At 43.0% G+C, this 25,950-nt stretch overlaps 1 long non-coding RNA gene across 4 annotated transcripts in view; it reads right to left on the bottom strand.

Moving 5' to 3' along the window:
- LOC121402924 overlaps positions 1-25,453 on the bottom strand; it is a 53,273-nt gene extending 27,820 nt beyond the window's left edge. For 2 of the 4 annotated variants that reach the window (XR_005966864.1, XR_005966862.1), the window contains exons 1-2: positions 6,679-6,776; positions 5,809-5,862 (exon numbers count right to left, since the gene is read on the bottom strand). This is a non-coding gene — a long non-coding RNA (uncharacterized LOC121402924). Of the gene's footprint in view, positions 1-5,808; positions 5,863-6,678; positions 6,777-21,507; positions 21,918-25,318 lie in introns of those variants that run through there. The other 2 variants (XR_005966863.1, XR_005966865.1) reach the window with 2 other exon arrangements.
- Between the last annotated feature and the right edge of the window lie 497 nt (positions 25,454-25,950).

Below are 25,950 nucleotides of genomic sequence, written 5' to 3'. Positions count from 1 at the left end.
GATAATAGTCTCTGGGAAGGGAGTGTGACTGTGGGATAGCAGGTATAGTAGGGAGAGATGGTGCCTATAGTAACAGTGGATAATAGTCTCTGGGAAGGGAGTGTGACTGTGGGATAGCAGGTATAGTAGATGGTGCCTATAGTAGTAGTAGTACAATAAAATGTAGGAATGTACTAGGTCTCAAAAAGGGTCTGTAACCCCCAAAATCCATGTTTGCCTAATGAAAGAAAATGTAAGTTTAAGCAACTATTTAATACATATATATTTTCAGTGCTTATAAATGTATGTGTAAATGTAATTGCTATTAAAATCTGTCTGTCCCATTTCATTCAGAAGCAGCAGTTGTGAGTCTGGTAAGAGACAGACCAATAGCAATTACATATATAAATCCTCTCTGCTTTTCTTTCTATTACAACTTACTCATTAGTTCTGATATTAATCAGAGATACTTGTCGTTTCCATTAATGGGGAGGAAAAGATTCAGTCCACATTTCTGTTCTGATTCCTGCAAACTTAAGGGACATCAAGATGCCAAGGAGAGAAGTCATTCAGACAGCGCCGGGCATGCTGGGTAAGAGGAATATTGTGAGATTCTGATTGGTCGTCCCTTTATACATAATAAAACACATTGGAATGAGAGGGGCGGAGACACCAAGATAAATTGATTTAAGTTCTGCTAAAGGGGCAGGGTTTGCCCAGGGAAAGTTTTGGGGGACCCGGGCAGAGGGAATTAAGGTGGAAATGGGAAGAAAGGGAATGTGGATAGTAGAGGTGTGGAAGGGAATTAAGGTGGAATCGGTGTTATATAAAAGAGAGGATTATGGTTCAGTCAGGGGGGTAACTACAGCCCCATGGGTCCTGGGCCAAAACTTGCTACTGCCACATGCCCCCATGGGTTTGTTCACCTTTAAATGAACTTTTAGGTGAACCACCCCTTTAAGTGCAAGGGTCTCGGTGGTTGAGTAGAGTTAGTATTGTCTCCTGTTCCACAAAGGGTTAATGAGGCAGCCGCAGATGTTCCCAAAAGTCACTGAGCAGGGATTCTAATTGAGCCCAATCAGACCACATTCCCCTAATGAGATCAGGCATCGCTTCAGTGGTCTGCAAATCCCTGCGTCTGCTCAGCAAGACTCCATTCCTGGGCCAGAACCATCATTACAGGAACATTAGTCAGAACTACATGACCCAGATACAGACTCTGCATCTTAATAGGCTGTACTTGTATATACCCTGCTACATGCTGCAACTGTGCCTAAACTGCAAATGTAAGTTAACTGCAACTGTGCCTAAACTGCAAATGTAAGTTAACTGCAACAGGCTGCAACTGTACATTAACTGCAACTGTAACTAAACTGCTAATGTAAGTTAACTGCAACAGGCTGCAACTGTACATTAACTGCAACTGTAACTAAACTGCTAATGTAAGTTAACTGCAACAGGCTGCAACTGTACATTAACTGCAACTGTAACTAAACTGCTAATGTAAGTTAACTGCAACAGGCTGCAACTGTACATCATCTGCAACAGGCTGTGTCTGTACATTAACTGCAACTGTAACTAAACTGCTAATGTAAGTTAACTGCAACAGGCTGCAACTGTACATCATCTGCAACAGGCTGTGTCTGTACATTAACTGCAACTGTACATTAACTGCAACTGTAAATATACTGCTAATGTAAGTTAACTGCAACAGGCTGTAACTGTTCTTCATCTTCAACAGGCTGCGCCTGTTCATTAACTGCAACTGTACATAAACTGTAATTGTACGTTAACTACAACAGGCTGCAACTGTACATAAAATGCAACTAAACATAAATTGCAACAGGCTGCAACTGTACACAAACTGCAACTGTACATAAACTGCAATTGTATGCTAATTGCAACTGTACATAAACTTCAAGAGGCTGCAACTGTACATAAACTGCAACTGTACATTAACTGCAACTGTAACTAAACTGCAAATGTAAGTTAACTGCAACAGGCTGCAACTGTACATCATCTGCAACAGGCTGCGCCTGTACATTAACTGCAACTGTACATAAACTGCAATTGTACGTTAACTGCAACAGGCTGCAACTGTACATAAAATGCAACTAAACATAAATTGCAACAGGCTGCAACTGTACACAAACTGCAACTGTACATAAACTTCAAGAGGCTGCAACTGTACATAAACTGCAACTGTACATAAAATGCAACTAAACATAAATTGCAACAGGCTGCAACTGTACACAAACTGCGTCTGCAACTGTACATAAACTGCAACTGTACATAAGCTGCAACAGGCTTCAACTGTACACAAACTACAGCTGTACATAAACTGCACATTAACTGCGACAGACTGAAACTGACTGTACATAAACTGTACATAAACTGCAATTGTACATTAACTGGGACAGACTGCAACTGACTGTACATAAACTGCAATTGCAGATAAACTGGGAATATTTGCATTTATTTACAACATTCATAGAGTGAAATGATGCTCGGCGTAACAGGCACAGTACTCACACCAGTCCAGTAACCTATAGCAACAGATGTTTGCTCATTATCATGCTAATGGCTGCTATATGCTACCGGGCTTGTGTCAATATCCATTAGTGCTTGACCTTCATTCCCTTTACTTTCATTCTCTATTTCCCAGTTGTATTTAGCTAACTGTATTAATAACTGAAAAGCATTGCTTTACTTTCCCTAGCTTCTATAGAGTTGAAGCACAACCAATGGCACCAGCTGCCACTCTCACTGCTCACTCCATTACCCTCCCATTGTTCCCCTGCAACGTACCCCTCCGCCTGCCCCTAATTCCAGCCCTTGATGCCTTTGGGTATACGGTGTGTCTGCTCTAACGCTATTTCTTAGGGGCCCCAACTCAAGTCAGGGAATCCACTTTCCTACCCATAAACTGGCTCAGAACTAGCTCACCTCCCTACTACTACTGGGCCCAATAGCAAAATTTTTTGGGGTCCTCCTGGGAATAGAGCATTTATGTGATGTATGTGATGTGAGGAGTTGTGGCCTCAAATGTGGGGGCAGTGTTGCACTGGAGGGTCTGAGGTCCACAGGGGCCCCTACTTCCCACCGGGTCTTCCACCACAGCCACAGCCCCCCTCTGGGCCCCTGCCCCAATTACAACCTTGTCCAACACACCCGTCTATATGTTCTCTTGCTGCAGCCGCATCTGGTGGCAGAACGAGTCTCAGGTATACCTCCCAACTGTCCCATTTTCACGGGACAGTCCCAATTTTGACAACTCAGCCCTCAGTCCCGGATTGTTACTGAAATTTCCCGACTGGGGTATATTTATCAAAAAGTAAAGTCACCACAGTCCTCTAGACTGAAATTCCGCCACTCTCCATTAATTTCTATGGGATTTTTAAAAGAGTATTTATCAATGGGTTAAAGAGAAAGTTCATCCTTTGATAAATATGCCTTTCAAAATCCCATAGAAATTAATAGAAAGTGGTGGGATTTCACTCTAGGCGATGTCTAACTTCACTTTTTGATAAATATACCTCTTTCTCTTTTATCGCCTGCACCGAACAACCAGAAAAAGACACAAAGTTTCTAAAACGTGATTGCCTTTTGGCAGAGAGCCCAGAATACGTGGCACTTTGATACTTTTGTAACAATTTAAGATAAGCAAAGATACAATTGTAATTATTTAAGATAATCAGGTCTCTTGGGGAAACTGTGACTTGCAGCTTTAAAGGGCAATTCCTTCATTAGCAAAACTGTAATAATAACACATAAAACCTGACCCTTAAACCCCCCAGAAATGTGTTGAAACATTCCATAACCTGCCAAGTTTTGTAAAATGGACATGGAAATTAGAGGTGTGGCCATAAAATGGGCGTGGTCCCTCTTTCTGTTTTTGAAATGTTGGGAGGTATGGTCGTAGCCTAGGCAGGAGCTGGTCTGGGTCAGTGTGGCCCACCGGGTTTTTTCCCATGAGCCACTAGCCCATTCCGACCCTACGTAGGGGTCACTCAAGGGCCCCATTCTGACCCTGCTTCCTGACCGCCCCACTCCAGTGTCGGCTTCCTCTATGGTTATAAATCAGACATTATCTATCATTTGCTGCTAGTGATGGGTAAATAAATTCGGCAAGTGCGAATTTGCAGCGAATTTTGTACATGCGTCAGAAAAGTCGATCGCGTCAAAACTGTCAAGCGTCAACATTATTTGAACGCCTTAACGTCTGCGTCAAAATTGACGGGAACACCAGAATTGATGCGGGCATCAAAAGTTGCGTTTCGCAAATTTTTCACCGTTTCCAGCATTTCACTAATTTTCCGGCAAAGTGAAACGGGACAAATACGCCCATCACTAGTCGCTGCAGCTGTTAAACCCAGACCCAACATATTTTATTTGCTAACCCCCTCCCATATAGTAAATTCCATCTCCGGTAACCATTGAGCATATCGCCCAGCAACCCAACGGTAATTAGTCCCCTCTGTATCCCGTGAAGTCTTTCAGATTCCTCTACAAGGGATTGTCTCGCTGCACCCAACGTGGCACCCAGGCGATAGCCTTATTATTAGGAGGGAGCTGATTAGGCAGGGTGCTGTTATTATGTATGGATCAGTCTATATTCAGTAAGAGGTGGGGGGATCCGTGCTGAGACAGACAATGGGGCTGCCATGCAGTGGAGGCGCCTGGTTCACATCTCAATAAAGGGGCACCAAGATCAGAGATTTGTGAAGGTCAGGAAGCTCAATGGCTTGTTCTATAATTGGAGTCTCATCAATATTTTGTAACATTATTGTCCCTTTAACAAGCTGGAATTCAAAATATAACCCTGCACCGAAATATCCTTTTTCTCTCATTTACACTTGAACATGTTAGTACGAGTAGATTTTATATATATATATATATATATATATAACTCCTATAGGGACACTGAACCTTTAGGGCAAGTTCACTAGATATATTTATATAATACAGAATTTATAACCACATTTGTTTTTAGGGTTTTATCCCAGTTTTAGATTGTAAGCTCCGGCTAGCAATAATATGCCCCCCTCCCCATACACACACACAAAATTTGTTGTTTTGTAGCTGCAGTGACGTGTCGGTAGAGGGAGCTCCATCTCTGTTTTCAGACTGAAAAACACTAAACTACATTTTCAGCCCTTAGAGTCAGAAGAGCAGAGAGGAGACCTGACTATTTCTATGGGATAGATGGTTTCATAGACCCTTAACATGGGCACAAAACCCCTCAGTATCCTTATCATTTACAGTAGAGTAGGGGGGTACATTATCCCTTATAATACATGAGTGATACTCAGAGTTCCCTGTATAACTCAGCCTGCAGCCTTGTGCCTTTATATGGCCACAGAACCCCTCAGTAACTTCTAATATCCTTATCATTTACAGTAGGGGATACATTATCCCTTATAATACATGAGTGATACTCAGAGTTCCCTGTATAACTCAGCCTGTAGCCTTGTGGCTTTATATGGTCACAGAACAACCCCTCAGTGACTTCTAATATCCTTATCATTTACAGTAGGGGGTACACTATCCCTTATAATACATGAGTGATACTCAGAGTTCCCTGTATAACTCAGCCTGCAGCCTTGTGCCTTTATATGGTCACAGAACCCCTCAGTGACTTCTAATATCCTTATCATTTACAGTAGGGGGTACATTATCCCTTATAATACACGAGTGATACTCAGAGTTCCCTGTATAATTCAGACTGCAGCCTTGTGCCTTTATATGGTCACAGAACCCCTCAGTAACTTCTAATATCATTATATATCTTACAATAGGAAATATGATATATACCCCTTGGCCTCTCACCTTGATTGTGTCCTCCATCCAATTGAATCCAAGGCACAGACCTGTCCACTACACCTGCAGGGGAGACCATTTATACATTAGTAAAGGAAGGCTGCTATCAGTCAGGGCTCATAAACACTGCCAGGAGACTATATACAGTATTTCTTAAAATACATTTATTTCAATTATTATGTTAAAACAAATATACGCAGTCCCATAGACGACATAATCTTTCCATGGCAGATGCCATACTATACACACTCCCTTCCATAGATACAAAAGCCGGGGGTGCTGTAACATGGCAGGTATAGGAAGCAGCATGTGGGTCACATCTCCTGTGAGTTTTGATCCACGCAGCCACTCAGGGTTAATTATTGTCTCTAAGGTGACATGATGAACATTATTGTATTGGTGCGGTTGCCTCTTTCTCCTCCTCCTCCTCGCTCTACAGGGCACACAGCTCACTGTCTCTCATTCCATCCCGCCAGCTGTCAGCTCCTCAGCTCAGCCAGACGCCACTCACACACCTTGCCCTCTCTACCTGCCTGCCAGCCTCTCCTCCCATTACACCTCCCTCCCCTCTATACTGCTGCCTTCTTTTCTACCCCTCTCTCCCCCTGCTCGGCTGATTTTCCCATTCCCTTCTCCCTCATTTCTCCTGGTTTTTTAATGTTTTTCCATTCATTTTCTTCTTGAGCCTGGCACTGCTTGGGGCACACAGGGGAGACTGATCTGGAGACAGTCAGCTGGGGGTGACAGTGAAAACAGAAGAGGAAATCTTTAACATGGCAGAGGGCGGGCAAATTAGGGAATCTGGCAAGGAAAACGTGAAGCTGGGAGAGAGGCGGGGGTCCTGCTTCCCTGAGGTGGGTGAAGAAATGGAGGTGATACCTTGCACCTCCGGGGGCAGACGATGCACAGATCCAGGAATCAGCGTCCATGGAGCAACGGAGACCCTTCTGCCTCTGTACATGAAGAAGCAGCTGTCCTACCGGTGAGTGAGCACCCCATGTCTACCTGTACTGAGCCTTAAAGGGCATGTAAAGGTAAAAAAATAAAATCCCATTTTTACTTTCATTAATGAAAAAGAAACCTACCTCCAATATACTTTAATTAAAAAATGTGTATCGTTTTTTATAAGAAACCTGACTGTATGCAGTGAAATTCTCCCTTCATTTACAGCTGTGGATAGGAATTGTCAGACGGTCCCTAACTGCTCTAAGGGAAACAATCATACTTATGAACAGCAGGGGGAGCCCCCGCCTTACTTCCCAGCCATGCAGAACTCCAGCAGCTTTGTTTGTTTCCCTGTAGAGCAGTCGGCCACTATGTAGAGATTTGTATTGGATTTTATTTTGGCTTTATATCCCCTTTACTGTTTCCAACTCCAGCTGCAGGGACAAAGACCATGGAGCCAGATTTAAACAGATAAACTGGGATTCTATTTGGATTATTTTACTGCAGCCACTGGTTCTGCAGAGTTGGAGAAAATTTATATTAAACAATACAAAAACTATAAAATCCACATTAGATTACAGGACAACACAGGACCCAGTGCAGTCTGCATATTCTGATTATTAATCAAAGTCATGCTGTATCGGCTTCTGGCAGATATTATTTCACTTGTGATGTTTAATAATTTATGACGATCCCTAAGCAGCCCAGATCACACTGAGCATGTGCACAGTCTTGGTCTTGCAAAGATGTATAACAAAGTTACAAGATGGCGAACCCCTGTGGCCAACTTTGAAAGCATAAATCATTTGTTTGATTAGGTTTGTGGTGCAATAAGTGCCAGTCTCCCCGGCTGACGATTTTACATTATATATAAGTGTTCTTCATAATATATACCAGCAACAACCAATCCATTCAGTCTAAAAGGGATTCTGTTATGATTTTTATAATTTCGTTTTTATTTCTAAATGACACTGTTTACACTGCAAATAATTCACTCTACAATATAAAATTTCATTCCTGAACCAGCAAGTGTATTTAGTTGTAATATTGGTGTGTAGGTGCATCTCAGGTCATTTTGCCTGGTCATGTGCTTTCAGAAAGAGCCAGCACTTTAGGATGGAACTGCTTTCTGGCTTATCCTTCAGATAAATTAAAAGGCAATAAATCAAGAAAAAACAAAGCTGGGGGAGGCTTCGCCAGGTAAATCTGCAGCTCCTGGCCTTTACTTCCCCTTTGATCACTGATTGCTGGTACTCCTGAGAAACCCATATTGCTATGTTATTGGGGAAAACAATGCTTTTGCTGTGACTTTTTCAGCTGGGAAGTGTCCCTTGCGGCTACGCAATATTGATTACATTTCATAAAGGCAACATCTCCGTCGGTGTGGGAGCTGCTTGTGTTGTGAGCTCTTCCCGGCCCATGGGGTTGCTGGGAGTTATCATCACACATTCGGCTCTTATTACTGCACTGGGTTATATAAACATTATATATTCACACTTACATTTCATCCTTTCCATACACTTGTGTCACCAACCCGACATATTGTTCCTGTGCCGTATCTGCATAAATGATGTGCAAGCTGGCCCCTGAACCCCATGGGTCGGGCACTTTTGGGCAACAAACACTCATCCTTTAAGGGTCACAAGAGTGGGTAAAACTCTACCTGCCTATGCCCTCTTATATGTACTTGCCCCTGCTCTGCCCCCTTCAGTGACATCAGGAACGGGCGGATCAGGCACGGGTACATAAACACAGGTATAGAAATACAGATATTTAAATACAGGTATAGAAATACAGACGTCTCTCCTGGTTTGGAGCAGGTGGGATGGGATTTGGTGTGGATTGACTTCATGTCGAACCGCACATCTCTTATCTGTATACCTGCTAGTTTTGGGAAAAATGTAAATGACAGGATAGGATTTGCCACCTTTCGGGGCCAATGCGCCATGTCCGGGCAGGAGTGTTTGTGAATTCACAGGGAGGAACTATTGTGGGGCAGAACGCTGATGACACGGGGTTATAATGTGAAATTTGGCAATTGGCTGATTATGGGTTTTCCTAATTTGGAATATCAGGCAGGTAGTTTTGACCAGGGTAGCCCTTCCAAAAACTGACTGTCCAGGTCAAAATCGGACAGTTGGCAACCCTAGTACAGGAACAAAATGACAACTAGGGATGGGCGAATTTTTACGCCTTGTTTTGCTGCAAAAATGACGGCCATAGATTTGTATGGCAAAAAAATGTGGTCGCACGTCAAAATTTTTTGACGCCCACAGACTTTATTGGGCGTCGGCGGCATTTTGGCAGCGGCAAATTTTTGGCAGAACGGAATGAGTCAAATTCGCCCATCCCTGATGACAACGCTAAGATCAATCTTTTTAGGTTCCTACACAAAATCCACCATATTTTTGCACTTTGCAACCTGCCCTGCAGGCAGAATTGTCACTTTGATTGTTGGTGCCCCCGCTTAGGGAATGCATTGGGGTGCTGTACCCACTACCTGCTTATGGTAAGAACAGGACTGCCTCGTAACTGCACTCTGCACCTTGTGCCCCATTATGGCTGCGGGGCAGGAGGCGGGTCCGCAAGGGGGGCGGGCTGTGCTGTAAATAGGTGGGCACATGATGAGTGGCGTCATGATGTTGAAGGGCAGAGTTGTGCCTTTAAACATGGAATTGGCAGGGGATTCAGTGAGCAGAGGAGCTAGGATTAGAGAATGGGGTGGATGAATTAATTATTACAAACTCACCAGCAACTACACTGCCAGTAAATTTGTAATACCGCCCTTGGCTAGCCAGGTGGCAACCCTAGATGCAGAGGGCAGCCGAACCCCAGACAGAATTGCTGCTGAATGTGCACTAATGGGCGTGCTTTTGCTCCCCTTCAGGGTCGGACTGGGGGGCCCACTCCTCTTACCCCTGTGGCAAGCTCCCCTGTGTCCGCCCGCCTGCTCCCAATGGGCCACCTGCCCGCTCGGGTTGGCACCTTGCCCCTCTTTACAAGTTGATGAGTTGATGACGTAAAGAGCGTGGGTCAGTAGGCGGGGCTATGATGTGGCAATCAGCAATTCGTCGATCGCCTCGTCAATCTTAGGGAATCCTGCCTGGTCTTCTTAATTGGAAAACTGGGCTGTCTGGGTCAAAACCAGACAGGTGGCAACCCTACTGCTCGATCCCTCCCTCAAAATGTACCGCCAGCACCTCTGTAGCTTGTACTGTATCGTTCTCCATTAAAAACTTGCGCCTGCAGGTCCTGGTGGGGGTGGGGAGGACTGGGTTGGTGGGGCCCATGAAGTCTGGAGCCCTCCAAGTTTTTTCCAGGTGCCCCCCCGGCCCAGTCCGACCCTGCTCCCTGGGGAATAAGAAAATGAGCCTTTATGTCTTCTGATTCTGCCCAATATCTCATTATGATTCATGTACAAACACGTAATGAAAGTCCCAATAAAACAATCAGAAGGGAAGGAAATGAATATTTCATGAACATTAAAAGGATAAATGGATGAATATTTTATTAACAAAAGGAAAAGATAAGGGACACTAAGTGCTTGTTTGATGTCTGTGCATTTAAAGGACATGACTATATTTATATATATATATTTTTTTTATGTGGGATTTATCTGAGATAAAGCCAGTTCTGTGTATCGCGTCCCCATGCTGAGTCACAGACTCGAAGCCCGAGGGGTGCGTGGGTGGTTCAGGGGGGTTCTGTCTGCAGACAACACAGCTAGTGCCAGTTAGAAGGGGGTACAGATCTATACAATACACATTTGAGAGGCTTTAATTTTCAGAGCTGAATTTAACACATTTTAAATTCAATTTAAAAAATGAAAGGTAGAGGAGAAATCTTCCTGACCGCTGCACCCATGGAGGGGTTGAGTCCCAATACTGTTCGGTGCAGATGAAGGACATTAGGGTAATAATATTCTAGCGGGAGTCCCGGTTCTGTTTAATGCTGGGGAGTGGGGACAGTGTTTGGGTGACAGTTGCCAGGAGACATGGTGCTGCCCTCTGCTGGTGGGTTGATGGAAATTGCAATGATTTATGCTATGGATTAACAGGGTTATTTTATGGTTCTAAGCAATAACAGAGCCATCTAGGATTTCCACCTTTGCCTGGTTATAAACCCAGACTTGGACGAGCAGACACGATGATGTCATCAGTGCCACACACCACTGACGTCATTAAACACACCGCCGACATCATCACATGAGTAGTACCATGATAACGTTTCAGTCGGGGGGGTTATTGCATCTGTTGCGATGCAATTCAGAGGGTTTCTGCCCTGTATTCAAAATGTTTAAAACAGGGATCCCCAACCTTTTTTACCCATGAGCAACATTCGGATGTAAAAAGGGATAGAGAGCAACACAAGCGTGAAAATAGTGCCAAATAAGTGCTGTGATTGGCCAATTGAGAGCCACTATGTGAACTGTCCGAATACAGGAGGTTCTGTTTGGCAACACACCTGGTTTTTATACAACCAAAACTTGCCTCCAAGACAGGAATTCAAAAATATGAATCTGCTTTGAGGCCGCTGGGAGCAACATCCAAGGGGTTGGTGAGTAACATGTTGCTCAGGAGCCACTGGTTGGGGATCACTGGTTTAAAAGGTTTTGACCCTTGGAAACCCAGGCTGCCTGGGTCAAAACACAACAAGTGTCAACCCTAGGCCCTAGGAATCCTTACACTTTCTTTCTTTTAAAGGAGAAGGAAAGGCAATTTACATTGGGGGTGCCAAAAGTTAGACATCCCCAAGTGATTATATTTGGACACCCTGGGCCAGTTCTCCTATCAGCAGAAATCTGCACCGGCCCGGGATTCTTCCAGGGAGCCCCACAGAGCAATTGTCCACCTCCTTCTTTGGTTTTCAAATTTCCCAGGGCAGATACATGAGCAGTAGAACGAAATAGCCGACTTTTAGTTATAGTTCGGCTTTTCTTTCTACTGCACATGTGCACCCACGTGAAGAAAGCTGTAAGATGATCGCTCCGTGGTGCTCGCTGAAATAACCCTGGGCCGGTGCAGATTTCTGCTGATAGGAGCACCGGCCTGGGGTATCAGGTAAGTAAATATAATCACTTGGGGGTGCCTAACTTTTGGCACCCCTAAGTGTAATTTGCCTTTCATTTGCCTAGAAACATCACCCTAAATCCTCCGAAGCAGGAGCAGTATTGGGGAGGGGGAGATCAGCAGAACAGAGGCAAAGTTGGGCAGATCGTGGCGTAGGGCCAAGTTAGTGACAGACGGAGGTCAAGATGCACCCGGATCATTTCTGATTTGGGTTGGCATCCCTACAGAGACATGATGCTACTTTATGCTGGGAGTCACAGTGCCATTATATGCTGCGTGTGTGGGGGGTCATAGGGCCATGAGAGATTAGGGGACTCATTTATAAACAGTGGGCACATTTGCACATGGACAGCAACCCATAGCAACCAATCAATGATTGGCTTTTTTCAGCCAGCTGCAACTCAAGTGGTGAAATCCCTAATTTGGTTGCCATGGGTTTTTGCACGGGTGCAAATTTGCACACTGTATATAAATGAGCCCCTAGGTGTCACTGTATCACTGTTTGTTTGGGTTTCTAAACCACCTCTAACAGAGAGAGTTCAAAAGGGCTGAGTTTATTACATGAAAGACAGACAACCTACTTCCAGGGGCACTTGGTACTTGTTCTTGTAGTCAGAGCAGCAGTGCATTAAGGATTTTGCTACATCCTGAGTAATAAGCAGCCTAGAGCCGTGGTGCCACTTAGGGATGCTAATTACCCCACAACTCTGCACTTATTTCAGCAACTGCGAGGGCAAAGCTGACTTAATCCGAAAACAATTATCACTGAACTGTAACCGCACGTCAGGCAATTAATAACCCCAAATGACTCGAAAATTCTCATTTCATATTGCACACGGCCCCTTGAATTATTAACGTAATGGAATTTTTTTTCTGCCTGGCTGCAAACTTCTAATTATTATGTCTCTGATAAATGGAAGTTTTAGAGGTCAGGGAGAGCCATTTGGTGTGAAAGAGCTATTAATATTGCAGGAAATGCGACAAATCCACTGACCATTGATGGTGACATTGATGGCTGACCATCTTTATTTTTATAAAATGTGGTGTCTTAAAATAGACTCATCTAAAGGACCTCTCTAGCGTTTTTATACTACCTTTACATTTGTCTAACAAAAGACTTCTGTGACCATATAAAGGCACAAGGCTGCAGGCTGAATTATACAGGGAACTCTGAGTATCGCTTGTTTATTATAAGGGATAATGTACCCCCTACTGTAAATGATAAGGATATTAGAAGTCACTGAGGGATTGTTCTGTGACCATATAAAGGCACAAGGCTGCAGGCTGAGTTATACAGGGAACTCTGAGTATCACTCATGTATTATAAGGGATAATGTACCCCCTACTGTAAATGATAAGGATATTAGAAGTCACTGAGGGGTTCTGTGACCATATAAAGGCACAAGGCTGCAGGCTGAGTTATACAGGGAACTCTGAGTATCACTCATGTATTATAAGGGATAATGTACCCCCTACTGTAATTGATAAGGATATTAGAAGTCACTGAGGGGTTGTTCTGTGACCATATAAAGACACAAGGCTGCAGGCTGAGTTATACAGGGAACTCTGGGTATCAGTTATATATTATAAGGGATAATGTACCCCCTACTGTAAGATATAACGATACAAGAGTTTCTGCATGGTTCTTCTGTTATATCATGGTCTAAGCAAAAAACAGATTCTGAATAAAGGTTTGGCAATCGCTTGTTGGGTGGGGGATGAGTATGATAAAGTGATTGTTTAAATTCCAAGTTATTCGGCGTCATTTCTACTCCCCCTGGTGTGCGCTGGTGTTCCAGGCATCCTGCCACTCAATGCAGAAAACTAATTCAAGTGATTTTTACAGTTGACACCAAATGTCAGCAAAACCGAGCAGTGTTTGTTAGAGATAACCTGGTTCCTGTTAGGGAAATGTCTGGCAGCAGTGAGACTGGCACGGTGGTGCAGATGGCATCATTGTGATATTGGCTGCCAGTAACTTATTTAGTGATCCTGCTGGGTGAACCATGGGGGTTGGTGGATAAGCAATGGTTTTATATATATATATATATAATGGCCGGAGCAGAGGTTGGACTTTGTTGCAGGAGGTTGTACTCCAGGCACAGTGTAGCGGCTGCAGTATTAGAGTGCATGCTCTTCGGTACAATATGTTATTGTTGGACTTTGTTGCAGTATTAGAGTGCATGCTCTTAGGTACAATATGTGATTTTTAGTAGGACTGCTGCAAAGTTCGATGTTAATGTAAATTTAAATCAACTATATCCCCCCTAAAGGCAGCTCTGTGCGTGTGTGTGTATTTTTGTGCCATTGGTTTCCTTATCTTGTATCCAGGCTGGACGAGCCGTGCAATCTGTCACTTATCAAGAGAGGTAATTAGCACAATATCCACCGCTCCATAGAGACACGAGATATTCCAAAGCATTGGGCCGTATGCTTCATATCTACAGAAGGATCCGACGCTCCCCAAGTCATTGTCACAGTGTATTGGCTCTGGTAATCAAATTAGCCTTTTCCAACAAACCAAGTAATAATTCCAGGTTTTCTATGGTGGTTGCCCTTAAAGGGGTGGTTCACTTGTTAGTATGTTATAGAATGGCTAATCCGAAGAAACATTTCAATTGGTCTTCCTTATTAATTTTTTATAGTTTTTTTTAATTATTTGCCTTCTTCTTCCGACTCTTTCCAGCTTTCAAATGAGGGTCACTGACCCATCCAAAAAACAAATGCTATACATTAATTATTGCTACTTTTATTACTCATCTTTCTATTCATGCCCTCTCCTATACATATTCCAGTCACTTATTCAGATAAATGCATGGTTGCTAGGGTAATTTGGGCCCTAGCAACCAAATTGCTGAAATTGGCCCTCTGTCTGCTTGTTGGGAATAAGGGCCCCCATACATGGGCCGATAAAAGCTGCTGACAGACCAAGTCAGAAGCTTATTGGCCCGTGTGTGGGGCCATCTGATGGGCGTCCTCGGTCGATATCTAGCTGAAACGTGGCAGATGCCGATTGGGCAGGTTAAAAAATCCAGTCTTTTCGTTGATGCGGTCCCACGATCCGACTGCCTGTTTGATCCGATCGCTGGGCCCTAGGGCCCAATATCGCCCACTTCAATGTGGGAGAGATCTGCTCGTTTGGCAACATCGCCAAACGAGCAGATCTCCCTGTTATGGCCACTTTAAAGGGATACTGTTTTTTTTAAATGAATCAGTTAATAGTGCTGCTTCAGCAGAATTCTTCACTGAAATCCATTTCTCAAAAGAGCAAACAGATTTTTTTATATTCAATTTTGAAATCATGGGGCTAGACATATTATCAATTTCCCAGCTGTCCCAAGTCATGTGACTTGTGCTCTGATAAACTTCAATCACTCTATACTGCTGTACTGCAATTTGGAGTGATATCACCCCCTCCCTTTTCCCCCCCAGCAGCCAAACAAAAGAACAATGGGAAGGTAACCAGATAACAGCTCCCTAACACAAGATAACAGCTGCCTGGTAGATCTAAGAACAACACTCAATAGTAAAAAGCCATGTCTCACTGAGACACATTCAGTTACATTGAGAAGGAAAAACAGCAGCCTGCCAGAAAGCATTTCTCTCCTAAAGTGCAGGCATAAGTCACATGACCAGGGGCAGCTGGGAAATTGACAAAATGTCTAGCCCCATGTCAGATTTCAAAATTGAATATAAAAAAATCTGTTTGCTCTTTTGAGAAATGGATTTCAGTGGAGAATTCTGCTGGAGTAGCACTATTAACTGATGCGTTTTGAAAAAAACATGTTTTCTGATGAAAGGATCCCTTTAAGGCAGGGCTTGTAGGACAGTGGGTGTAACTGGGTCAGTATTGAGGCATGAACTAAAGTACCCTGGGAATGTTGGGAGCTACACAGTTTAGCAGGCTTGTCTGGGGTACCGGGGCTATTGTTATTAGTTTAGTAAGAAGTCAAAAAAGCTATTTTCCCAGGTTAAAGGTGCTGTTCACCTTCAAACACTTTTTTCAGTTCAGTTAGTTTCAGATAGATCACCAGAAATAAAGACTTTTTCCAATTACTTCCTATTTTCTACGTGTGACCGTTTTTTATAATATTGAAATGTAAAGTGTCATTTTTCAAAAGCAGCGCTGGGAAGGGGGTCGCCGACCCTCTACACTGTTCTAAATTGTTACATTTCTTATCTTTGTCCCTGCTGAGCAGAATCTCTGGGTTTCATTACAGGCAGCTGTTAGAATTGATACAATAGTTGCTAATACTCCAGAGATGCTGCTGAGAAATGGATCAACTCAATGTTGCTGTTCAGATTCTGCACCTGAATTACTGAGCGGCCAGACTCAAACACCAGAGACACGAACTTTCAACTTTCAACTTAGATTTTGGAAAAACGGTAAACAATAAAAAAATGGAAAGCAATTGAAAAAAGTCTTTATTTCTGGGGAACAATCTAAAAACAGGTTAGAGGATGAATACAGTGCTGCCGAACACAGGCATCTCTGTATTCATTGTGGGAACACAGGTCTCTGTGCTAAAAATGAACATTCCCTCCTAAATCCAGAATTCTTCCACTTACCCCTTAACCTGCTCTCTAGTGCTGCTCTTTATACCCAGCTCCCTCACCCCCCTGTTCTTTAACCCTGCTCCCCTCCATGCTCTCTTGTGCTGCCAATCAGCCCGCTCTCAATCCTGATAATTAATGATGTTTGTCAAGCAGCTAAATATAAATCTCCATTCTGTGTGGCTGACATGTCGTCTAAAGATCAACAGGGGGAAAGGAGCACATTCTGTTCCCAATTAATAAGGCAAGAGAAACCAGAAGCTGTTAAGGGAAGCGTCTGGATTGGGTTTTTACGGCGGAATCTGTACAGACTGTGCTGGTAGCGGTCATTAGTTCTGAAGCACGGTGAGGTCCAATAGAATGACAGGGCACTTGTCTTGTCCCAGTTTCTAAAATGAAATACTCAACAAGCTAAAAAAAACACTTAAATCTAGGGCTTGCCCATTTTTTTCCACTTGCACACTGTTTTAGAGGCCAAAAACGATCACAGCAGGTTACAGATCTATATAGGAATGTTCTTATAACAGGCTGGGCCCCTTAGCTCATAACAGGGTTACATATATATATATATGGAAACATCGGGGTAACAGTCACCCTGCTATAGTTCCAGGGGTACCCAGGGTACAAATAAGCACTTACCCCAAATCTTCCCCTAACTGGCCTTCAGACTGGGCCCCCTTAGCTCATAACAAGGTTACAGATATATAGAAACATTGGGGTAACAGTCACCCTGCTATAGTTCCAGGGGTTCCCAGGGTACAAATAAACACTCACCCCAAATCTCCCCCTAACTGGCCTTCAGACTGGGCCCCCTTAGCTCATAACAAGGTTACAGATATATAGAAACATTGGGGTAACAGTCACCCTGCTATAGTTCCAGGGGTACCCAGGGCACAAATAATCACTCACCCCAAATCTCCCCCTAACTGGCCTTCAGACTGGGCCCCTTAGCTCATAACAAGGTTACAGATATATAGAAACATTGGGGTAACAGTCATCCTGCTATAGTTCCAGGGGTACCCAGGGTACAAATAAGCAAATCTCCCCCTAACTGGCATTCAGGACATCTAATCCAGTTAAAATGCCCTGGACGCCATAATGACTTTCCCCAAGAAACAAACAACCCACTGATCGTTGCACAATGTAAGGGAGAGGCTGTGTGCCCCCACCACTTCCCTAATGTGGAAGGCAACTGAATTGCACCATGAATTGTGGCACTGACTGCTTTTAAAAAAAAAAAAGTTTTTAAAGAAGTGAATAATTGTATGGCAATTCTTGGAGCCTAAATTTAGATAATCATATCCCATTGTGAAAGCGCCAAACAGTATCACTTTAAAAAACCTTTCTGGCCCTTTTGCCTTTCCCTAAGCCCACTCAGTTGCCCGGTATCAGAACTTTTCCGCCATGTCTGAACCATTGGGTGTAGCCATGACATTGGGCTTGGGGATGAGGCAAAGACCTGAGTGGGTGGAGCACCCATGCAAACAGTAGGGGTCATTTACAACTTCCAAGGCAGTGTGCAAAAAAATAATATAAAAGTGCAAATATATAAAGTGCCAGATCAACGTTGGATGGGGTTGCCGTGGCCCAATGGAGCTGCAGCCTCACATCTCTCAGCCGAAATATGGTCATGAACAAACTGAAAACAGAGTCTGATAAAGGATAACAAACCAAAAGAGGCGAGTAGGTGGGGTATATATACATATGGGTGTTGGTTGCAGCACTTTTACTTACTATATTGATAATTTTAGAAATATCGCAATGATACTTCCCTTTTAAGTTACATGTTAAGTGGTTTCTTTCCTGTTGAAGAAATAACAGTGTGTGACTCTGTGTTGTAGAAGAGCTTGGTGGTTATTATATATATATATATATATATATATATATATATATATATATATATATATATATATATATATATATATATATATATATATATATATAATATGCACTGTATTACACACTTGCAGAGAACCATTTAAGTATTGGCTTTTGGGCAGGTATGTATAATTGCCCAATACTGATGCATCAGCCGCAATTGCATCACTGTGAGCTTTTCGCTATTGTTTGTTAGGCCTTAAGACCCCATTTGAAAAGGGGTGGTTCGCCTTTAAGTTAACTTTTAGTTTTTTATAGAAAGGCAACTGTTCAATTTTTTTTAAAGTTTTTATAGATTTGGAATGATTTGCCTTCTTCTTCTGAATCTTTCCAGCCTTCAAATGGGGGTCACTGACCCCATCTAAAAAACAAATGCTCTGTAAAGCTACAAATGTATTGTTATTGTTACCGACTCTTGTATTGAAAGGTGAGCGTGGGGGGGGGAATGGGGGGGGCAGCAGAAAAGCTGTCTCAGATGTCAGAGGGGTCAGGGTCGCCCCTGTTCTTTCCAGCTTTCAAATGGGGGGTCACTACCAAAACAAGTGCTCTGTATGGCTACAAATGTATTATCATACCTCCCAATTGTCATGTTTTCTGCCAGATTTTGACAGCTCAGCCCGCAGTCCCAGATTGTTACTGAAATGTCCCGACTTTCTCTTTGATCTCCTGCACTGAACAGCCAGAAAAAGATACAATGTTTCAAAAACGTAATTGGCTCTTGGCAGAGAGACTAGAATACGTGGCAGGTGCACTTCAAAACATTTGGAACAATTTAAGATAATCAAAGAAACAATTGTAACAATTTAATATAAGGAGGTCTCTTGGGGAAACTGTGACTTGCAGCTTAAAGGGATTCTGTCATGATTTTTATGAGGTAGTTTTTATTTCTAAAAACTAGAAAATTCTAAAAACTAGAAAATGAAAAATGATTTGTTTACACTGCAAATAATTCACTCTACAATTTAAAATTTCATTCCTGAACCAGCAAGTGTATTTAGTTGTAACATTGGTGTGTAAGTGCATCTCAGGTTATTTTGCCTGGTCATGTGCTTTCAGAAAGAGCCAGCACTTTAGGATGGAACTGCTTTCTGGTAGGCTGTTATTTCTCCTACTCAATGTAACTGAATGTGTCTCAGTGAGACTTGGATTTTACTATTGAGTGTTGTTCTTAGATCTACCAGGCAGCTGTTATCTTGTGTTAGGGAGCTGCTGTCTGGTTACCTTTCCATTGTTCTGTTGTTAGGCTGCTGGGGGGGAGTGATATCACTCCAACTTGCAGTACAGCAGTAAAGAGTGACTGAAGTTTATCAGAGCACAAGTCACATGACTGGAGGCAGCTGGGAAACTGACAATATGTCTAGACCCATGTCAGATTTCAAAATTAAATATAAAAAATCTGCTTGCTCTTTTGAGACACGGATTTCAGTGCAGAATTCTGCTGGAGCAGCATATCTCATGCATGTTAAAAAAAATTACCATCACAGTATCCATTTAAAGGGCAATTCACCGTCATTAGCTATACTGTAATAACACATAAAAACCACAGAAATGTGTTCAAACTTTCATAACCTGACACATTTTAGGGGTAATTAGGGGTGTGGCCACAAAAATGGGCATGGTCAAAAAATGTTCACCGTTGCAAACATTTTGGTCCCTCTTTCTATTTCCAAATAGTTGGGAGGTATGTGTTATTGCTACTTTTTATTACTCCTCTTTCTATTTAGGCCTCTCCTATTCATATTCCAGTTTCTTATTCAAATCTATGCATGGTTGCTTGGGTCATTTGGACCCTAGCAACCAGATGGCTGGCTGGATGGCTGGAGTGCTGCTTAAAAAAAGCTAAATAACTAAAAAAGCACAAATAATAAAAAATGAAAAAAAAAACTCCTATGAACCATAAACCAGTGATTTCCATTAGTTACAGTGTGGATTATGGGCATATATGTAACCGGTTGGATCCCTAATATTCTTAGACAAGGTGTGACACCTAAATATGACAAAAATCTGATCTGTTGTTTCCTTTTCACCGATGAATCCCATTATCATCTTCATTGACTTACTGACCCTGCTGAGACGCAGGGAGTCCCCGTCTGACTGGTAGTTAATGGGACAAAGACTGAGAATCAGGAAGAGAAGTAATTAAATACAGACGCCATTATTAGTTTAGTGTCCTGGGTGCACCGGTCAGAGGATCCAGATACAAGTTTAATTCAATTTCTTGAAGGATATTAAACGAGGAAAGGAATATCATAAGGGCAAGAGGCTTCCTAACAAAGATGTTGACTAACTGCTTCCCATCAATGAGCTAAGGATCTGCCAAAATGATTACATTAATGTCTGCGTAAATATGACCTGAAAAAGTAAACATTAAATAAACCCAATCGGCTGGTTTTGCACAGTTACATTGAGTAGGAGAAACAACAGCCTGCCAGAAAGCAGTTCCATCATAAAGTGCTGGCTCTTTCTGAAAGCACATGAGCTGAGATGCACCTACACACCAATATAACAACTAAATACACTGGTTCAGGAATTAAATTTTATATTGTAGAGTGAATTATTTGCAGTGTAGATTTAGAAATAAAAACTACATCTTAAAAATTATGATACAATCCCTTTAAAAAAACAACCTTTCACTGAGAAGAAAAAGATTAACCATATTGTTAGGCACCCCCAGCGATTATAATGGATTACCAGAGACTGCAGGCTGGAGCACCCCTAGACTGCAAAATGCACCGACCCAGAGTGCTATTCTAGTGCTGATGTCATGTTAGAAGTTTTCTAAGTTCTATTGCCCTGCACACAGTCAAGGTTTGTAGCAAAGATCCAGGAAAAAAGATTGCAGCAAAACACTTTTTAAAATAATACCCTGGACCAAACCTGGACTGGTTACCTATTGATTTGGGCAAATGCCAGAGGGGTTGATGTAAGATGCCATAGACAGTCACTATTTATTGGGCTTGTAAAAGGCTATTTGGGCCTCTGTGTACTTGGAATGCCAGGGCCTATTATTAATCCCAGTCTAGATCTTCCCCGGGCAGTGCATATTTCAGTGAAGAGGGGCACCGACCTGGGGCCTGAGGCAAGTGATTATAACCAGCTAGGGTGTCTGGAAAAATGCAGTACCCTCATTGATAAACATTTTCCTTCTCCTTTAAAATCACTGAAAATAAATATAAATTAGAAGGTTGCCGAGAATGACATTTTCTTTCATTATGCACATTTTTGGGGGGTTTAAATCCCTTTTAAGTAAAAAAATATTTACCAAGGGCTGCAATAGCAATAAGCTAGGGGTGCCCCGCACAGGCATGGGTGCTGTCTCCAGAAGAAGGTGCTGAAAGCTATTTTAACACCAATATCCTGTCGTATGTACAGAAGTGCACGACTGCACAAGATCCTCAGCTTTCTTTGCACTCGGCAGGGTCCGTGGGTGGAAACAATCAGAAACAAGAGAAATTAGAGAAGGAAGTGTTAAAAACAGGAAGGTGCAACCAAATATCAGCCTGACATGAAGAGCCAAGACACGAGCAAGGAGATGGGAGGCATAAGGAAGAGAGATTAGCGAGGCAGGAAAGGGGGCATAAAAAATAAATGGCAGAGTGAGGGTTAATAAGGCTTTCCCAGAGGCTTCTGGGAAAGAGAGTCACAGTCATGAAAACAGCAGAAGTGAGAAATCAGCTTTGGGAAGAAAGGACAGATGGATGGGAGCTGGGAGAAGTTAGATAAGCAATTGGGTACAAAAGCTGTGTTGGGAATAAAAAGGGTGATCAGATAAGGGAGGAAGGAGATATAACAGTGAGCAAAGGACAATGGAGGGGTGAGGGAGGCAATGCAAAAGGCAATGTGCTAATTGTGAGCCTAGTGATCAGGCAAACAGGCACTGCACAGGGTGCTGCTCAGGGTGCTGCTCAGGGTGCTGCAAGTGGTGACAGGTTCCGAGCACCAAGGAAGGAGTAACAGAAATCCGTGCCCATGTGGAAAAGATATTCCTGGGATGTTCCACCAACACCTCCGGAGGAAGAGACAAGGTTAGTGCCCATGAGTATGTATGTGTTTAATTTTAAATGGGTATTTCCTTTAAGCAGGCTCTACAATATCCTACGCCTGGGCGTTAGGCTAAATTAAACCCTAGCAACCAAATTCAAAGCAAATCACTGAAAAAAATTGCATAATAAAAATAAACCAGGCTCTTAGCCCCCTAATATTTGAAATGTTTAGCAAAAACCAACAAGCAGTGTCATATTCTGATTGTAAGAAATGCACAAAATTTGCTATGCTGGGGGATGGAAATGAAAAAACTATCTTAGGTAGGTTAATTAAAGTAGTAGTTCAGCCACAGTTTGGGGCTGCAGGTTGAACAGTTTTGCTATAAAGAAGGGAAAGGGTTGCAGGGCATTTGGAGATGGGTATGTGGGCATCTTATTTTTTAGCAAAATGTGTGTAAAAGATGATTTGTAGCCCCAGCCAGTGGGTTCTCTGCAAAATTCTCTTGGTTCCTCTAATTTTTCATTGCTCACTTTTACCCTATGGGCTGTGGTATGGGTATAGGGAACCCTTAAATGAAGTGGGCGGGGGAAGCAGGAAGTGGATTTTGGTATCAGTTTGGTCAGCTGGTTGTTGGGAAGCAGAGAGGAGGATGCTGAGTATGGAGATAAGGCTGGGTGTCAGATATTTATGAGGAGGACGAGTGTTGGGTAGGGTGAAGTGCCATTAAAACTTAAGGAGTTTTTGTTAGTAGATGAAAAGATGAGTAAAAACGATTCCGCTCAAAATGTAATTAATTGGGGAAAAAGGTACAAATAAACGAAGACTGGTTATTTTTTTTCCAGAAAAGTTGGCAACCCTACATGTGCCGTGGAACCATCTGCTACTACTGGCGCTTAATAGCATCCTCCGACCACTAATTAAATGTCATTATTAGGGATCATTATTACAAATGATGGACAGGTTGCATGTGGGGTTGGATTGCTTTGCTTTCTTAGAAATACATAAATACGCTGAACTTCCATTGCTTGTTACTAGGGGGGTATGAAAACAATTGAAAATTGAAAAATATGAAAATGTTCTCAACCTTGGAAATGACGTAGGCGGAAGTGATGTCACACGCATGCGCAAACCTTTCCTGAAGCCAAAGACTCTGCCTTCCGCATGTGCACATTGCTCCCACTGATGTCACTGATATGGTCTGTGCATCCGCATATTGGATTTTCGATGCAAATCCTCCAAAAGAATTCAACCTGTAATAAAAAAAACTCCTCCTCCCTACCCTGGGTAGACCCCCCTCCCTCCTCCCCCTATTTAGCCCATATGCAGCCTAAGGCTTGATTAAGGGCCCGGAGGGGTCCGAAACGTTGCCTTGCTGGTGAAATGCATATGGGCTAAATAAATCACTTTTTTTCACGCAGCAATTGTTTTTTGATGTTCTTCTGGATTTTTTCTATATATGTATGGTGAGAAGGATCAGGCCAAACTGACTGGCCACCTCGCTCCCCTCCGTGCATGTGCACGAGCGGGGGTGGGGGGAAGCAGCATTGAGGAGCGAGGAACCTGGGCACCAAGGAGCACTGAAACTAGGACTAGGGGTAGGCAGAGGGCCCATCAACAAAAATATGTTGCACTCTAGCAGTCTTGGACTGGCCCACTGGGATACCAAGAAAACTACCAGTGGGCCTCTTGCTTCTAACCATTTGGCCTATTCCATGGTCATTCCCTATTTCTTTATGGCAAAAAAAAGCATAATAATGGAAGCATAAAGTATAGTAAGTAGATATATAAGACTAGGAGAATAAAGAGGTTTAGTGAGGAGAGGAGGAGGAATAATAGTTTGGAAAGTGGGCCCACAGTCTATGGTTTTCCCGTGGGCCCATGGCCTACAGTTTTCTGGTGGGCCCCTGGCATCTCAGTCCGACACTGCACCCTATACATGTGCCTCTTCTGCATACACCTAGTTCTGTCCCTGATGGCAAGCAGGGCCAGGCCAATGAGCAAACAAGCACAGGCCCACGTGGGTGGGGGGCTAGGACAAGGGTCTGGAACAGGGATTATGCAAACGGAAGAGCCGCCCCCTAAAATCCTGCCGCCCTGGGCCTTGGAGTCCTTTTCACAAATCAGGGCCTGGGTTTACGCAACAGCAATACATTTTTAGCTTGACAGCATTTGTTTTTAAACGGGGTCAGTGACCCCCATTTGAAAGCTGTAATGAGTCAGAAAAATAATTACAAAAACTAGAAAAAATAAATAACGAAGACCAACTGAAATTAAAGGGATCCTGTCATTGGAAAACATGTTTTTTTCAAAACGCATCAGTTCATAGTGCTACTCCAGCAGAATTCTGCACTGAAATCCATTTCTCAAAAGAGCAAACTGATTTTTTTATATTCAATTTTGAAATCTGACATGGGGCTCTTTTTTGTCAATTTCCCAGCTGCCCTCAGTCATGTGACATGTGCCTGCACTTTAGGAGAGAAATGCTTTCTGGCAGGCTGCTGTTTTTCCTTCTCAATGTAACTGAATGTGTCTCAGTGAGACATGGGTTTTTACTATTGAGTGCTGTTCTTAGATCTACCAGGCAGCTGTTATCTTGTGTTAGGGAGCTGCTATCTGGTTACCTTCCCATTGTTCTGTTGTTTGGCTGCTGGGGGGGGGGGAAAGGGAGGGGGTGATGTCACTCCAATTTGCAGTACAGCAGTAAAGAGTGACTGAAGTTTATCAGAGCACAAGTCACATGACTTGGGGCAGCTGGGAAATTGACAGTATATCTAGCCCCATGTTAGATTTCAAAATTGAATATAAAAATATCTGTTTGCTCTTTTGAGAAATGGATTTCAGTGCAGTGCACTATTAACTGATTCATTTTGAAAAAAAAAAAATTTCCCATGACAGTATCCATTTAAGTTGCTTAGAGTTGTCCATTTTACAACATACTAGAAGTTAGTAAAAGTAAATGCATTTGCGTAAGGCAATCACATTAATGTAGTACTTATTTATATATCTTGATGCATTCCCTTTTATAAATAACGTATTGCACACAATAAGACATCTATTTCCATTTGTAACATTCATTTTTTCAAACTTACCATAAGGTGGAGCTCGCTGCTTCTTTTTTTACTCCTGGTGTCAGTCTGAGCAGGCAGCAGAGAGGGCGCCTATTTTGGAGGGTCCTTCGAGTAGGACGCGCAGACTTCAAACACTTCCTGGTTGGGAAGAGTCGTGTTATTGTGAGCTGGGAAGTGACAGGAAACGTGCTGTGTGTCCGAGGGGAAGGAACCCTGTATATAAACTGCTGACTGGGGTTTGGAGCTTGAAACGACACAGTCCCTGAGAGTTACGGGTGGCAGCAGTGGGTTATATTGTATAGTGTCAGGTACAGTGGGGTTTGGCAGCTTTGTGTTACTGCATAGGGTGCTGGGAGTTCCAGAATGGGCAGACTGAGTGCCTGAGGCTTAGGGTAGTTCTGTTATGGACCATGTGTGAGGTGATACGTGTGTTGTAGGCCTAGTGTTGTACCTCTGTGTGTGTTGTACCACTGTGTGTGTTGTACCACTGTGTGTGTTGTACCTCTGTGTGTGTTGTACCTCTGTGTGTGTTGTACCTCTGTGTTCCTGTGTGTGTATGTGTGTGTGTGTGTATTCCTGTGTGTAGGGCTGACTCTTGACTTGGCACAGGTTTCTATAACTGGGCTCATTGCCTGTGTGTTGTGGCATAACTA

The sequence above is a fragment of the Xenopus laevis genome, chromosome 4L (assembly GCF_017654675.1).
Source record: "Xenopus laevis strain J_2021 chromosome 4L, Xenopus_laevis_v10.1, whole genome shotgun sequence".
NCBI lineage: Eukaryota > Metazoa > Chordata > Amphibia > Anura > Pipidae > Xenopus > Xenopus laevis.
This window is presented reverse-complemented; position numbering and strand designations above follow the sequence as displayed.